Here is a 16,223-nt window from a genome sequence, read left to right as displayed (position 1 = left end):
CAATCTCAATGGAAGGCCTTGCTGAATTAAGCAAATAACAAAAAAGTATACTTTAGAAATAGTTAAGATTGCGTTAAATTTCCTCTCAAACAGGAGATTGACAAAATAATGTTTTTAACCATAAGAGTAAGAAACTAAACAATAACAAAGTTACAACAGAATAATGTGATACGCTGAAAATGAACTCACATTTTAATACAAAGCCCTAGTAATAGATAAACCTTTACTTTAAAGTCAAGTGCTTCAGTAACAATCACTAAATATTGAATGGAATTAAATGGAGAAGCGTTAGTGAAATTAGTCATTTAATTTAGCCCGTCCATTGCCACTAATTACACAATAGATTATAGAGAGAACAGTAAGTAAAGGAAGTATTTTAAGGGAAAATTTTATTTTAAAAAGGAGGACAAGGAGTTGAATTGTTACTGAAATTAGTGCACTTAGTGAAAAATAGTGAAATTAGTCATTAAACTTAACCATTCTATAGCTATTTTTATATAATAGACATGTAGAGAGAACAGTAAGTAAAGAAAATATTTTAGGGAAAAATTATATTTATAGATGGAGGGAAAGGAGTTTATAGTGGGGACAGGAAGACAGAATTATTTTCCAGTGAGAGACTGAGTGAGCACGAGGTTACGAGTTGCTTGGGTGGTTTAGGAAATAGGATAATATATGTGGATTCGAGAGGATGTGGGTTGTTTGCTGGGGACTGCCTCGGGAAAGTGGTTGCCAAATTTTCTAGCCGGAGCACTCGCCGCACACAAGTTTCCAGGTTGTTGTCCCGAGTGACAGGCACGGGAAGCCAGCTGAGATTCGAAAACGACCGTGGAACGAGCGCGATAGGGCGGGCGGTTGGCGAGACGGCCTCGTGATAACAGAACGGAGAGCGCGGCGGATGGGAAATGGGGCAGACTAAGCGAGGAAGGCCCGTTCTATACTCCAGCTCTTTGGAGGATATCGTGACGTAGGTCAGTGGCCGTGGTCACGTTTCTGCACGGCAACGCATCACCATTGTTTTGGCAACGCCCTCTCATGGTTCAGACGTGGAACACTAGTTTTCGTGTTCATATCCTTCACGGTTGGTTGCTCAGGTCTCTAATCGATTCGACATCGAAATTGATGCGGGAGTTTCCAACCACGAAAATGACGTGACTTTGACCGAAAGACCCAAAAATTAATATGATTAGGTGAAGATGGACGCTGCCGGAAGTGCAACAGGTAAAGAATTGCATTACCAAAGAATGACTAGATAAAAAGGAATCAGATGATGAGAAGATCGTGATATTAGAGTTTAAATAGAAGGCTAGTAAAGAGTCTGATCCAGAATGTAGCGCTTTACAGTGAGGAAACATGGACGCTGAGGAAGGAGGACAAAAAACTGGAGGCATTCAATATGTGGGTTTAGAAAAGAATGGGGGTGAATTAGACCAAGGGGAAAAGAAAGACCAACGGCTAGACTTGGTGGGCTAGGAGAGACATAAGATATGCAGGGGAGGGTTAGAGTGAAGCGAATATTGAGCGGGAAGAGGATTTTCAAGTCCCTCTCAGAGGAAAGAATTTTAGGTAGGCTAGGGAAGGAAATGAAGGGAATGGGATGTATAGATAGAATGAGGTGGAGTAAGCCTTATTTTTCGTTGAACAAGGAAGTCCAATATTGATTCTGGAGCAATTCACATAATGTGCCTTGGGAATCTATCTTAACCGGTTCAATACTTTATTCATAATTCTTAGTTTATCTGCCATACTGGCATCTCCTACAAATACTTTCCTCTCTAAAGTGCAAATCTTATACGCTCTATGCCTGTTTTTCGATTCGTCCCAACCAATATATTTCTTTGTCTCCTTCACTTTCTGCTCCCACTGACTATTCCGCTCCATCACTGACAATCAGTTGGCCTCTCTTTACCATCTTCGATGTCAACGGTCAATGTAGGGCGGTTCTGAATTATCTTTTTAATAGCGCATCTTACTGGATGTAGGTGAGAACAAACATCCCCATTGTGAACATGAGCCAGTCATGCTGCTGGTACGAGAACGTACCATGGCCAAGATTATTCGTAATATTTTTCCATTAATTTCTAACCTACACCATTTACTACATTTAAGAGTCTTTCCTTGTGCTTATAAACTGTAGCATCACGCTTGAAAAAAGGTAAGAATACTTAAGTAAAACTTATATTCAATGTACTTTAAAGATATACCACAGCAAAACGAATTGGAAAAATGCTGAGATTGTTGCTAAAATACCCGATAAAAGAGAAACTGCAATGCAGAACACAGAGTAAAATTATCACTCGCCACATGATTAAACTATATTAATGTATGCATTACACGCGGGCTGCCAGAAAACTTACGTCATCAAAAAATACAAGCCATTTTTACCAGTGATATGATGAAACATATATGGTGTAATGCAATAAAACGGCGACGAAGCAAACAACAAATGTTAGCAGCATATTGCATTAAATTTACTTGAAATCATCTCACATGAGATATTATTTAACTTACTCAGTCGAAATCCTAAGATTGTGAACCTTTCCCCTAAAAGCAAAAAAAATCACTATTAGTCCACATTCAAGCGGATCAATACTAATTTATTTACTCGTTCCACGACTAACCGATATCAGCTTGGATTGGGAAATGCTGGCATCTAATTAGCAGTGTTTTGATCGATCGCTACCAAAATATTCGATACCAAGCATCAGCTTGCTCATGCACTCAAAATTCACAATAGTGACTGCACTTACTTAATGTGTATGGTTGAAGAATATTGTTGAACTTTTTATAATTAACATAGTTCAAGACCCCAAAAATTATAAATATCTTGAAAAAACATCAGCCAAATCGCCGAGTGCAGAATATTTGTTACCTAATTAAAGCTGCGTGTGACACCAGAAAAGAACACCAAATATCATGTAACTACTTTTATGTTAATTACAAATCTTGAAGTACATAGTTATTCCCTTTTCCTAATACTTTCAATTACTCCTACCATAAAATTTTAAGAGACCCGCATATGCTTTGAATTATACTCGATAAACTGAATTAAGTAATCATAATTTGAAGTAAATAATTCAATTTTATGGATCTACTGAGGAAATACTACGTTGGTATTATGGTTGGTAAAAAAATTATATACCAGCAACAGTTTTCATAAAATGCCTAGTCAATTTTTTATGTTTTTTACCTTTAGCCGCGATATATTAAATAATTGCAACCATCCTTCGTAATAAATAATGGCAACAGGTAATCAACCCTCTAAAATGAGAATATTTTCGACATTTTATTGGTAACCAAATTAATCTTGATTTTATGTAGAAAAATGTATTAGTTTCAACAGCTATTTATTATGATTCGTAAAGAATGAAATTTTTTGAATTTAACAGCATCAAAAACTAATTTAAGTCAAAAAATTTCGATTCATTCAAGAAGCAATATACCCTAAAAATGTTGCATGCTGTTCTGAACTCATTTTTTGTAAAAAAAAAGACCTTATTAATTTTTTAAAGGGCCCACTACTCACCCACATTTGATCGCGTCTTTCGTAAAATCACAACTTTTTTAGTGAAAAAAATCCCTTTCCTCTCTTTATTCAAGCTTCCCTATCGCTTGAACTGGAAAAAAAATTCAGTGTGATTTTCACAAATAGCCTTCGCCCGTTCGAAACCCCTTCCACTCTCGCCTAACCCCGAACGCCATCGACCTTGCCACTGACCGCGTCCATTAATGGGATAATCAGTGGATTTATTTTTTTAATTAACACCGCCCATCTGCTTCGCTCAAGAGTGCCATATCCTTCCCCCACTTGTTTGCAACGGCCAGCCATCGAACTGCCTATCACAAATCACCTAATTTTCATTCTCAAGAGCTTTAGACCTCTCTCCCACTAACTGCAGAGATTATATTGGGTGCATTTTGAGAAACGAAGTAGAGGCCATTTTAATGGTAATGTGAGAATATTTCTTTCACAATGGTTGCAATCAAAAGGTTTTCCCTCAGTTATCAAAATTACATTTTAGTTGCTCCGTGACATAATAATCGAACTGAAGGCACTTCACCAACGTATTTTTTTTCACCGATTAGCAATTACACCTGTAAATGCTGTTATCGAAGTTAAAAAGATGTTAGCTGAATGAATGCAGCGCTAAATTTGGCAAACGCGGTTGGGAAAACCTTACATAAAATTTTCATTCGATTCCATGCCTTCATATTAGTAAAAGCCATTAAAATATCATGTTAAAGAATTTCCTCTACAACAGTAGAACATGAAGACGCAAATTACTAAAGCAGTAATGATTTGTTTTCAGCATTTGATTTGGGAACCTTCTTAAATATTCCACATAACTCGTTCATGACTGGGGTGGATATCTAGAACAACTGATGGTAATACAGCTAATGATAACAAATATGCGGTGATTTTTTTCGGAAATGTCTAGTGAAAAGATCTTTCTAAAAAAAAACTTGGACCAGCTATTGGTGAACCCATACGAACACGAGGTGGAAAATTTCCTAAGACAAGAAAATCATTCGTCATTGCCTAGATTTGTGACTGAACTAAGATCCCACTGAATTTGTGTATACTGCTTTTAGTCATTTATACAGCAGCTGCCGTGGTGTCCTTCATGTTTTTGCTAATTTGGGTATTTTGGTTCGCGTCCAGGTGAAAGATAATATTTTTCTATTATGTACCTTGGCACAAAGATAAAAAAATTTTAGTTTAAAATAGAGTTCTTCCACAGTATCATTTTAAATAGCAAACGAACTAACGCTTCGAAAATTCCATAGGGGAAATATCATTTACCTAGGCTGGGATTGGAACCCAAATCTCCCAAAGTCACCCGAATCAGAACTCGGCGGTGGAAGCACCTGAATTTCGGAGATCTTGGTTCGAATGTGGGCCAAGGCAAATGTTTATTACTCCGCACTATTATTATCTCACTTGTGTGTAAATTTGTGTGCACCTGCAGGTTTTTCCGTTAATAATGGTAATCGAATCATCCTCGGATATTCCGAAAAAATTAAATAAACTTTGTTTTTCAATACTTTCAGGGGAATAAGATGAGAATGTTTGAAAATGAGAGCTTCGGCAAGGTAAGATATATATCTGTGCAAGATAGTGGCACGAGAAGCATGACTAAACCTTTCTAAAAAATTATATAAATGGTAATGTATCGATATATAAAAATAATAATAATTCATAACGGTATGAGGAAGCCAGTTTAGTACCACGTTTAAGTTGAAAATTCTCTGCGAAAGACGTCTATATTCCCCAGAATTAAATTGGGCTGCTTATCGTCTAAGCCTTTTCCAACTAAGGTAATCCCCATTTCTACAGCAATCTGAAATGTGAATCCAAGAAAGTGTTTATACGTCATGCAAAATAAAATATTTCTATCGAGAAAAGAATCAAAATCTTTCCTTTGAGGCCACAAACATCTCACTGGAACACAAGTATCAGTAATAACCATTAGTCTTCTTTTTATAGAAAATATACTCAAAATTCAGCAGTATTTTAAAATATTTGTTGGTAACACTTGAAAACGTAAAGGAATCTAATGGAACGATTATTAAAGAGGTAAGAAGCATTTCTTGGGCTTAAAAAGTTTGCTATGTGGTTAGTTTTTAACTATACTTCAAAAATCCTAAATCCTCGAAAACTATTGTTGGAATGAAGAGAGTCATAAATAAGACCAGCTTACCTAACGGGGTCCAATCTAATTGAGTGTCAGACGGCTTGGATAACGTGAGCACCAGAATAGAGTGATACTCCATTCAGGAGCATTGCGGTGAAGAATATTAAGGAAAAGTGATTGCATATATTTAAATCACATAATTATAGTCATTAATAAACCACTTTTAGGCTTATAAATTCGTAGTTGCTCGTAGGAAAACCAACTTTTAACAAACGAAGTGAGTTCATTGATGGGGAAAAATTTGACGGATATGAAGGATCTGTCTTTGTAGAAAGGTAGTTGATCATTTCAATATTTTGGTGAGAAATTTCAGTGGTTTGATTACAAATCATAAATAATACTTGCCCTATTCCTTAAAATACACTGCTCATCACAAAATATGGACATTTTATAACAAACTTGTGCTGGGAATACTAAGTATCAACACATATTATAAGAGCTATTGTTATTTGGAAGCAAGTTCGATGAATGAAAGAGGAAAAGAGAGAATAAATAGGGCTTCATAATATTATAAATCAACCTGGCAACAACACATTTTGATTCTACCCACAGCAAATAACGAATACACAGCACGCTCTCCAACATCAAAGAGACGAAAGAAGTTTGCAAGGCAAAATAAAGAGAAAACAAACAAAACTCGCTAAACGTGCTTTCTATTTAGGGAGTCTATATATTGATACCATCTCTGGAGAGTATACTCATATTCACGGCGAAACGATGATGGCAAGGGCACGGCGGTGCCAAGGCGACGCACCAAATAAAGCGATAAGGGGCGAAATTTTTCAATCCATGACGAGGCCAGGGAACCTCAATATTTGTTACTCTGCGTGGATTGGAAAGCGTGGCTGATAGCAGAGTAGCAGTTGGAATGATGTTGGGAATTTTGGCTCGATAGCGGTCGAGATAAGAGAGCTCGGGGTAGACGGAGATAAGGAAGGGTTGGAATTTCAGATGGCCGATATAGAGTGCAAAAGAGAGAGAGAGATAGCGAAAGGGAGAGAGGGAAAGAGATAAGAGGGGGAGGTAGAATTCTCCTCATTCGGGTCGCCGAGGGGAAGGTCAGAGCAAAGCGAGGGTTAAGTGAGCAACGGTGACTTCGGGAGATAATGATCTTCTCGTGAGGAACATGTTCTCAAACGAATTACGACCGCGGAAACAATTAGAGAGAGCTCTTGAGCATCAGAGACGACCAGCTGGAAATCGCATGCTAATTACATGATCAGTACCTAGCCCTTCGAGAAAAACGTCCCGGTTGAGGGGAGAGGATTTGAAAGAGTACTTCTATCATGATCGCTCCACCTCAAAGGAAGGTTATTTATTTAAAAAAATCAAATGCACGCAAAAAAATATTAGCTATATTTTAATTAATAAGTGATATGAAACTCGAATTGTTCCTCGCTCGAACTTTTTATGATGTTTCTTGGAGTTTAGGTCTAATGAAACCAAGTTATAGCCAACGTTTCGATTTATGTAAAATCATCCCTCATGAAATTTCGCAATGGCTTACTGTGAGCGGATTGAGATTTAGGAAGATGCGAATATTTTGCTGTTTCTGGAGGGATGAAAATGAACAAGGTCAAGAATAGAAGAGGAAAAGTAGTAATATACTAATTATCCTCGCTCGAACAACAATTTGATAGCCATTGATCGAAAATCTATTTGATTCATAGGAAATTTATTTTATTTTATTTATTTATTTATTTCACACACCACCGAAAACAGCACTGTTTGGCCTTTACATCGGGGTTGATAACATTTAACAATCACAAACATCCATGCCCTGGATAAGGGTAATTTACCCAGGCGGGACTCGAACCCGCGACCTTCGGGTTGGCAGGCGAGGACTTTACCCTGCCGCCACCGAGGCCGGCAAATTTCGCAATGGCTTACTGTGAGCGGATTGAGATTTAGGAAGATGGGAATATTTTGCTGTTTCTAGAGGGATGAAAATGGGTATGAACTAAAAATCATATGTCTTTCAATGTGAATTGCTCTGTCGATAAAATAATACCCTGGATAGAAATGTGAAGTTCAAAGAGGAGATCTATTCGTTAGAAAGGAGAATATATTCGTGGCGCTTCATTGAATACATTACACGACCCAAAGAATTTAAGGCCGATGACAAAAAGGAAACATCACATTCAATATATTTACCAGTAGCGTAACTAGGAATATGCTTTGGGGGGACGAGGGGTCCTGTCGGAGAGACCACCCCAGGCAACGGGGGGCCCGGGAAATTGAAAATGACACGCCTTGACATTCATTTTAGATGATTTTGGTGATAAAATTAACTTTTATGAGATGCAGTAATTATAAGTCAAAAATAGACCATATTTTTTAAGATTTTTTAAAATTTCTTTGAGGTTCTGGGGGGATTTGTCCCCCTCATACTTACGCCACTGATAATGACTAAACCAACAAGTCTGCCATTTTGCATGGAAAGCACTAATATATATTACAAATGTATTCTCGTTTTCTTCACGTTCAAAGCAATAGTCTTTTTAGCCTGTTTAAATGAAGAACCCAAATGTGTTCTCACGGCTGCTCATAATATCCGCGGAGGTGAACTCAATACAGCTAATGCTTACGAATTTTGATTTAACTATGAGATGGTGAGGCCCAAAAAAGAAATGAACCGGTAAAATTAAAATTATCCTGGAGTGAGTGATACCAATTAAGTCCATACAGGTGTATTTATCATAAACAGTATTTAATGAATTATTTAGTTAATTACTGTTTCTGTAAGTAACCAACTAATGGAACTTTTGGAAAAAAATCAAAACATGATACTGCAACAGGGAGAAGTTCAGTCCTTGCTTGCTATCGTTAAGTAACGTCTTAGTCGCATTAAAATTACGTCGGTGAATTGCGATAATATTCACTGTTTCCTTTAGTGCTTATGCCACCCCTAATTGCACCTACTTGCATATACTCCTGAAATGACCTGGCAGCCAGAGGATGAGACTGGGTCACATAAGGTGTCCATTTCCCTTATTTATTTCTAATCGTTCTTCTCTTTTAAAATAGTATTATTTTCTGCAAAAGGAATAAAATCATGATGATTATCTTCACTTATATGGGTGTTAAGCGCATAATTTTTTTAAACTTCTCTAGGATTTCCAGGTTCTCTAAAACACTTCCTCTTTCTCAACTGAAATAACCAGTCCTAAATATACAAACTTTTGCGGTTAATATTATCCATGGGATAGAATTACCGACCACAGAAATAAATAGTGTATGTCATTTTAAAGCAGTGTGTAACATATTTAAATGATAGAAAATGATCTTCATATGCAAGTTACCCAATTAGATAAGTTCGATAAACCGTCAACATATCTATGGAACTTCAGCTCACATATTAACACACGAGAAATAAATACAGCACAGATATAGCCACATTAAATGCACAATTAGTTCGGCTAACTCGTTAAAAAAAATATGAGCTATTAGTATGCCCATGAATTAAAGAAGAATATAAGGTAAGCATCTAAACTAACAGAAAATAATTTGAAGAGGAGATTATTTTTTATCTTTGCTCATGGTGTCTGTTTTGGGTGCGTCGCGCACTTATTGGGCTAGTTTTCGCGAAAAAAGGTAGATTTTTCCACTGCAATCAACGAATACCCTGAAATTTCCCTGAGTTCTTCCAGAGAACTGCATTTCCCTGAGTATTCCAAGTTTTCCTAGGTTTCCAGATTAGCGGACGCCCTGTCACTGTTAAATATGAGAGAATGCCCCAATTCCTCCAAGCCTTCGTGATTGCTCTCTCGATTTCGACTATCGTTCGGAGGAGTTCACGCAGCAGGGTTCGGCCCGCGTGCCCTACTAGCAGCTGGAGCAGCAGCATATCAGGGGCCCAGCCACCGGGCGGGCATCGATCCACAGCCAGCCACACTTTCATCAATGAAACTGAAGACCCGATATAGACGCCTCCGCGATTGCTACTCGACTCTCTTACGCAGCCATGGGAGGAAACGGAAAATTTTCTTTATTATCATAAATCCACACTCTATTCACGAATTTTTGAGGAGATACGTTAGAGAATGGATTGCCAAACTGTATTTCGCACACCCATGGGCGGCCGCGATTAAAATCCTGCACAGTATTTGAAGCTTAAAACAGTTAAAAACTGTCACTGTATCACGTTCGCAATCCTCAAGTATTTAATTCATACGTTGACTTAAATCATGCTAATTCAGCAAAAAAAGGGATCATTATGAATTTATTTGTCTCTTGCTTAGCATGAGAAGCCCTAAATTCCTTGACCAGGTCCTTGGACATGCGTACAACATACTGAGATTCTGGTGCACAACGTTTCGCAAAAATCGCATTACAAAAAAAAAACGCTCACAGAAGTAAATGCACCAGAAGCCAAGGCAACCAGCAAAGGAGGCACTTATGCATAGGAAAGAGTAAATGAGAGGGACATGGAGTAAGAAAGTTAAGTTAATGGAAGCATTAATCTGATGTTGAGCTCAGATCTGCACTAACAATTGTAAGTGGAAACGTGACTGCTAACGAAGGAAAATCAGAATAGGCTCAAATTTTGAATGTGTGAGGGAGGAGGAAACTGAGTTGATGGACGGAGCAAGAAAAGGCTACATATGGTGGGTGAACAGGAGAAATTGCGAGAGAAGTTAGTGGAGGATGCAGAGAGGAATATGGATAGAGAGATATGGTTAGAGCAGTTAGTGAGGGAATTCTGATAGAAGGAAGGGAGAACTAACTGAGGAAAGGAAAGGAAGAGATCACGTCTCGTGGACAGGCCGAGTTAGAATAGATCGAATGCCGAACTCAAGAGAGAAAATTGAGGTAAGATTGGGGACGCATAGTATCTTCTAGGTGACCCTCTTCATTCATGCTACCTTTACTAATACTATAATTGATTTGATATTCAATTCCAACCATAAGCCATTGTTGGACACATACACGATGATCACAAACAGCTGTATCAATCTGTAGTACCAGAATCCACAATTAAGTGTAATTAACGTTTCTTGTTTATCAAAAACCTTTTCTTCGTGAATCATTACGGAAAGAAGATCATTCGTTTGGTACAGCAACTCTGATTTCAAATTCATAGAGCCGTATCTTTTCTGCTGCATACTCGAAGAACCAGCAGATGGCAAGACAGCAAAATGGGCCTTCCGATAAATTATGAGGAGCAAGAGATTAAGGATGTGAAAGAAAAGAAATACATAAATGTGAAATTATCAACTCATGAGAAAACTGAGGTCAGCTGCGTTAAACCAATCTTAAGATCCAGAATTGAGCCGTGATGGTGACGTTGACAATGCATGCTATGTGAGAAAACTTCAAATGCAGTGGCAACTGCAACTGTGTTGCTAACTCAACTACTGCGCACTGACGAAAGATTGGATTCAAACTTATATTTTTTATTTTTAAACCATAACTAATAAATATATTAAATTCTTAAATACCAATTTAAATTGTTGTACATTGGTTGGAGGGCTTGGACTTATTTGGGCCAATAAAATTGAGAATGCAACTTAAAATTTCATAAACGAGCGAGCAAAAGCCCTGAAGAACATTTACTAATGAAATTAGTCCTCTTACATTTATGGAACAATCAAAATTACAGGAAATAATGATGACTAAAGAAAACATGTTGCTAACAGAGCAAATGAGAGACTCAGAACTTGGGCAAAATGTTTTTGTCGATACAATTCTCCGATCACTATTACGTTGGCTTCTGAACTTCAAATTCTTCGGTATATTTTTCCAAGATGTTCATTACAATACTTTTTGGAAGGCTTTATGTAAACAGCAGAGTTGTGTAAACAAAAATTTAATAAAACACACGGATCGTGAGAACCTTTCGTAATCTAGCCATAATGGCAATCTCAGCATAATCTAGCAATAATGGTCATTTACAAAAAAAATCAACAAAATAGTTTCTAAAGTAATTCAGTCGGTTAATGTACAAAAACTTATTACTCTCACACAGTAAAAGTAAATAATCAATTATATAATTAATATCTGAAGGCGATCAGGTGAAGAGTAAATGTATTTATTAGTGATAGGTGCATGTCCTGTAAGGAAATGTGTTTTTAATGCTTAAATTCAATTTAAATTGATAGTGGCTCAAAATGAGATAACGGGTATGATATAAAAAATTTCGAAATAAAATCGGCCACGTGCTCACGACTACCGAAGGCTTAAATTGGTCCCGAGAAGTTAATTCATTGCTGGGCAACTGTTGAGCCGCACCAGTCCAGTCGATTGTATGGATAACAACGATCGATACAAAACGCATTAAATGGTAACGGTCGATACTACAAAGCCACACACCACAGGTCGATTTTGACATCCACTCAATCCCCTACAATCAGCCGATCACCCTAAAGAAAATAAACGCAACCAAGCAGAGCCTTTGGCCGAAATAAAATTCCCTCTGCCAGGACTATGTCAAATTAAGATATCCTCATTGATAACTGAAGAATGGGTTTTAGCTCAGGAATATCACATAACATTATTCAAGATTCTTGCTTTCAAGCCAAAAACGAAAATATATATTTTCCAAGATGCCTACCTCAGATATCATAAATTGAATACAAACTGTTGAGTTTAGAAATTCACCAGTAGCCTGTTGAAAATAGAGTTTTTCACCTGACTTTCACTATAGTCTATTTTGTCACTTAAAAGTAGCAGAATTCAAATGAATAGAGAAGGAAATATAAAACAAAGAATAATATAAATGAAGCTGTTGGAAATTTTTAGTCTCCAAACTTTAAAACAGTATATAATATCCAACCCTATAAAATATTGTTTTACATAATTCGCTGCAAGACTTCTAAGGGGACTTTTTCTTGCCGATTCCAGGGAATTTTTTCCTAAATAACCAGGATAATCAGCAACGGATAAGGATGGAGTGGGTTCCTCACAGTTTTTTTAGAAGTATCTCAGCGAGGATAAAAGTCGACAAAAACTTAACAGTTTAAAACTAACATGTTATACGGTAAAATTGACAACCGCACTTGCTACATCAGTTTCACAACATTTTATCGCATTACTTGACACGCATAAAAATTCTAACTTAAATAAATACAACACTCGATATACCTAAATTAACTGTGATCTGTATTAGGTTGCACACTGATTATAAATGCAATACTGGTATGAGGACGTATACTAAGCACAAATGGCTCATTTTCAATGCATTTTAATTGCAACCCATCATTCACCAGTAGCAAGTGCTCACACAAAACCATGGCGATATTATCACTTCATGGAGAGAATCAATTTCCCAGCGAGTGCGGATTCAATTCACATTGTGCGGGAGCAAAAGGGCATGGGGTCAAGCCAACCTCTAGAGGTTGCGTTCGTGAAGAAAAAAAATACTGCTCTAACGCACGAAAATAATGATCGCGCGAATGATGTGAACATGTATCACATTCTGAGGAGTAATGCTCATCGTCTAGCGGTGTAAATGTACGCTCCGACAACATTTTGGGCGTTTCCCTCATTGAACTATCCGGTAAATTTCATGTCACTTAAAATCAAAGGTTTTGATTTTACGCGCCTCTTGAGAAATCTTCACGAACCTACTCATTCCGGTAAATTTTCATCCACCTCAAATCAAAAGCATCACATGCTTCACAAGGGCGGGATAATAAATTTTTCACAACACACCCATATCAAACCACCACAACGGTATCCAAATTGAACCACTTTTAAAGCCTAATTTTCATGACGCCATTGTTGATCACCCATCGATCACACTGAAGAATGTTTACGGTGTTTTCCGACGAATCAAGGATGAAGGTGGATATATTTCACGTTTTTTTTAGATTTTTTCGTCGTACAAGAAAATACATGACAACATGTTGAGTTGGACACGGAGAGGCGTATTAATAGGTACACGAATTCAGATTCATGGACACCATTTGGATTAGTGGAATTTTGAATCGAATTATTCTCATTTAAATTCTCAAATGAAATATTGCCTGCAACCACAATACATTTTGGCATAGCAAATTTGACAGTGACTTTCTATTCAAAACATACATAATACTTATTGCAATACGCTGACAGGGCTAAAGACATTTATTTTTATTTTTCCGAACTACCATCAGTATAAACAACAGAAAATCCGACTGGAGATTGTGCGCTACGCCTCACTTATGCATTTAGCACGCTGTAAATCGTCGGTGATGTGGATTTGGTATCTCCTTATGGCCAGTCTATTCGTTTTCCCCATAAATGCAGCGAACACACGTCTTTGATTTGTTCCAACACTGATTTGGCACCGATAAGCAATTTTAAGCGACTTTTATGGGCAGCAGGCATCTCCCTGCCTCTCAGTACTTGGCTCACCATTTGGGTCAATCGCTCTACATTATCAGCGAGAAGCCATCATTTTCCTCCAGTTTCTCCGCGGCCCGTGCGTATCATTGATTCGGCCATATTTGTCCGATATAGAACGGAGAGAGAACGCTCCCAACACGCAAGCTCGAAACGCGAATCTGAATCCCGTCAAAATGGTGTAGAAGACCTCACAAATGGTGAATGCTTTGCGCTCTGAAAAGAGGTTTCTATTAGAATACCCCACAGACATAATAACATCCCGCTATCGATCCACGATTGTTGCAATCACGACGATGACCTTCTCCCTGCTAACACACAGTCCAACAGATGGACCGAGTCTAGGATTCTACCGCAGGTCACGTAAATACACGAAATTGAATCAGGGAGTGCTAAAAAAATAGATGAAAGACGGCCGAATGAAACTTAGGCCGAAATTCTGTCCGACACGCGCACATGCTTGCACACTTTAGCTTCGACAGCCATCACAGGTGACTCCCTCGCCGCCATTCAGTGAGTAAGCCTCTGGCTCCGGATGGCAATACAGATGGTGGCCCATTTACTCAGCGTCAACTATAAATGAAGCGAATACGTGTTTGCTCGAGAAGAGAAGTAAGGCAAGGTGGCACTCAAATGATAGTGGTGAAATGAGAAGGGTTTATTTTTTTCTCACGTGACATTTCACGGAGGAACACTGAACACTTTTTAAGGGTTGTGATCCGCATGACTAAACTCACTCACTTAGTGAATCAACCCGTAGGTTGGTTTGGACAGGTAAGAATAGAGTTCATTGCTGACTAAGCCAAGGGCGTGTGAATTTCACAAGTTCAGGATTAACTGGGGGGGGGCAGCTTCTTTCCTTGGGCCAACTCGCAGTCCTAGAATTTTGTTTGAGTGCGGCTTCACCTAGTATAAAATCGTATGAAGCTTTTTTTGGTGGGAATGCGATATATCCATGATGACCATGATCCGAAGATCCACTCTATGTCATTTTCAAGGTATGGGTTTCATTGCATGTAATTTTCCACCATGGTTTCGTCATTCCACACCCTTGAAAATGACATAGAATTTCTAAACCATGGTCGGTAGTTTAGTTTTGTATTCAAGTGTGGAAATTTCCATTTGTAGTTTCTAACATGACTTCACCTGGTTTTTAAACATTGAACCTAACGATTAGCAGCCAAGCACTCTGCCTACTAGGCCACCACGCTCCGAGACGATTTAATAATTATCAAAAATTAACTATAAACGTAGGGGAGTCGCCTCGCAGAGCACCGTATTACTCCTTCCTAGTCAGTCAATAACAAAGCACCGCGGGTATGGACGGGAGTGGCCGTGGGTGTGCTGGGAACTAACCCGCCCGCCTAAGCCATCTTCCTTCACTGGACCCATCAAATCTGAACACTCTTATCCTCTTATTATGTGGAAATTCTGTGAGACCTCATTAACGTATGTGCCACCCTCATGACCCACAGATGAACTGCACAACATAATTCCCAATTTCCTTCCGCGATTAAATCTCCTATACGCCTTCTCTTTTTCACTAGCCAACGTAATCCAACATCGCACTATATAAATACGATTTCTAGTGGAACTGAATGGTATTCGATGAACATTTTCCATTATAGACTATTCTTTCCTTAAATGCTAAACAAAACAATCCATCGCATCAATATGGCAAAACGATGCGAAATAAGTATAGCTTAAAATACGACGGGGTAGAACTGATTGATGCTTAATGAAGCCATCACGATTTTGCTCCATTTTCTTCATTAGCACTACGTGATTCGCTGTGCTTCCATGTAACACACCATTTAAGGAACTTAAAAATGTTGAGGGTGCAATGCAATAGCATCGTTTTCGGCATCTAGAGACAGCAACTGTTGCTTGAATCTTGGTTGCATATGACATAAACCACATCGAAATCGCAAAGATTTTTCCTCCTCTCTCTATGCGCCTGAATATAATGTGGGTGTCACGATAGGCATAGCACTACAAAAATACTATGAGGAAAATTTCAATGTCTTAATAGACCGTTATCACTTTTGCCCATTTCGAAGGGAATGGTGGAGGAATATCGAGATGGGAGTGCGAGAGGGGAGGGGCAAAGATGGATCAGTCAGTCAGCGGAGCAACACTCGGCGGGGTAAGGAAGGCGGGGGGGGGGGGGAGGGAGCAGATAAGGGAGGGAGTGTGGATGAT

The sequence above is a fragment of the Ischnura elegans genome, chromosome 1 (assembly GCF_921293095.1).
Source record: "Ischnura elegans chromosome 1, ioIscEleg1.1, whole genome shotgun sequence".
NCBI lineage: Eukaryota > Metazoa > Arthropoda > Insecta > Odonata > Coenagrionidae > Ischnura > Ischnura elegans.
The sequence above is the reverse complement of the archived record's forward strand: the minus strand, read 5'-3'. Positions refer to the sequence as shown.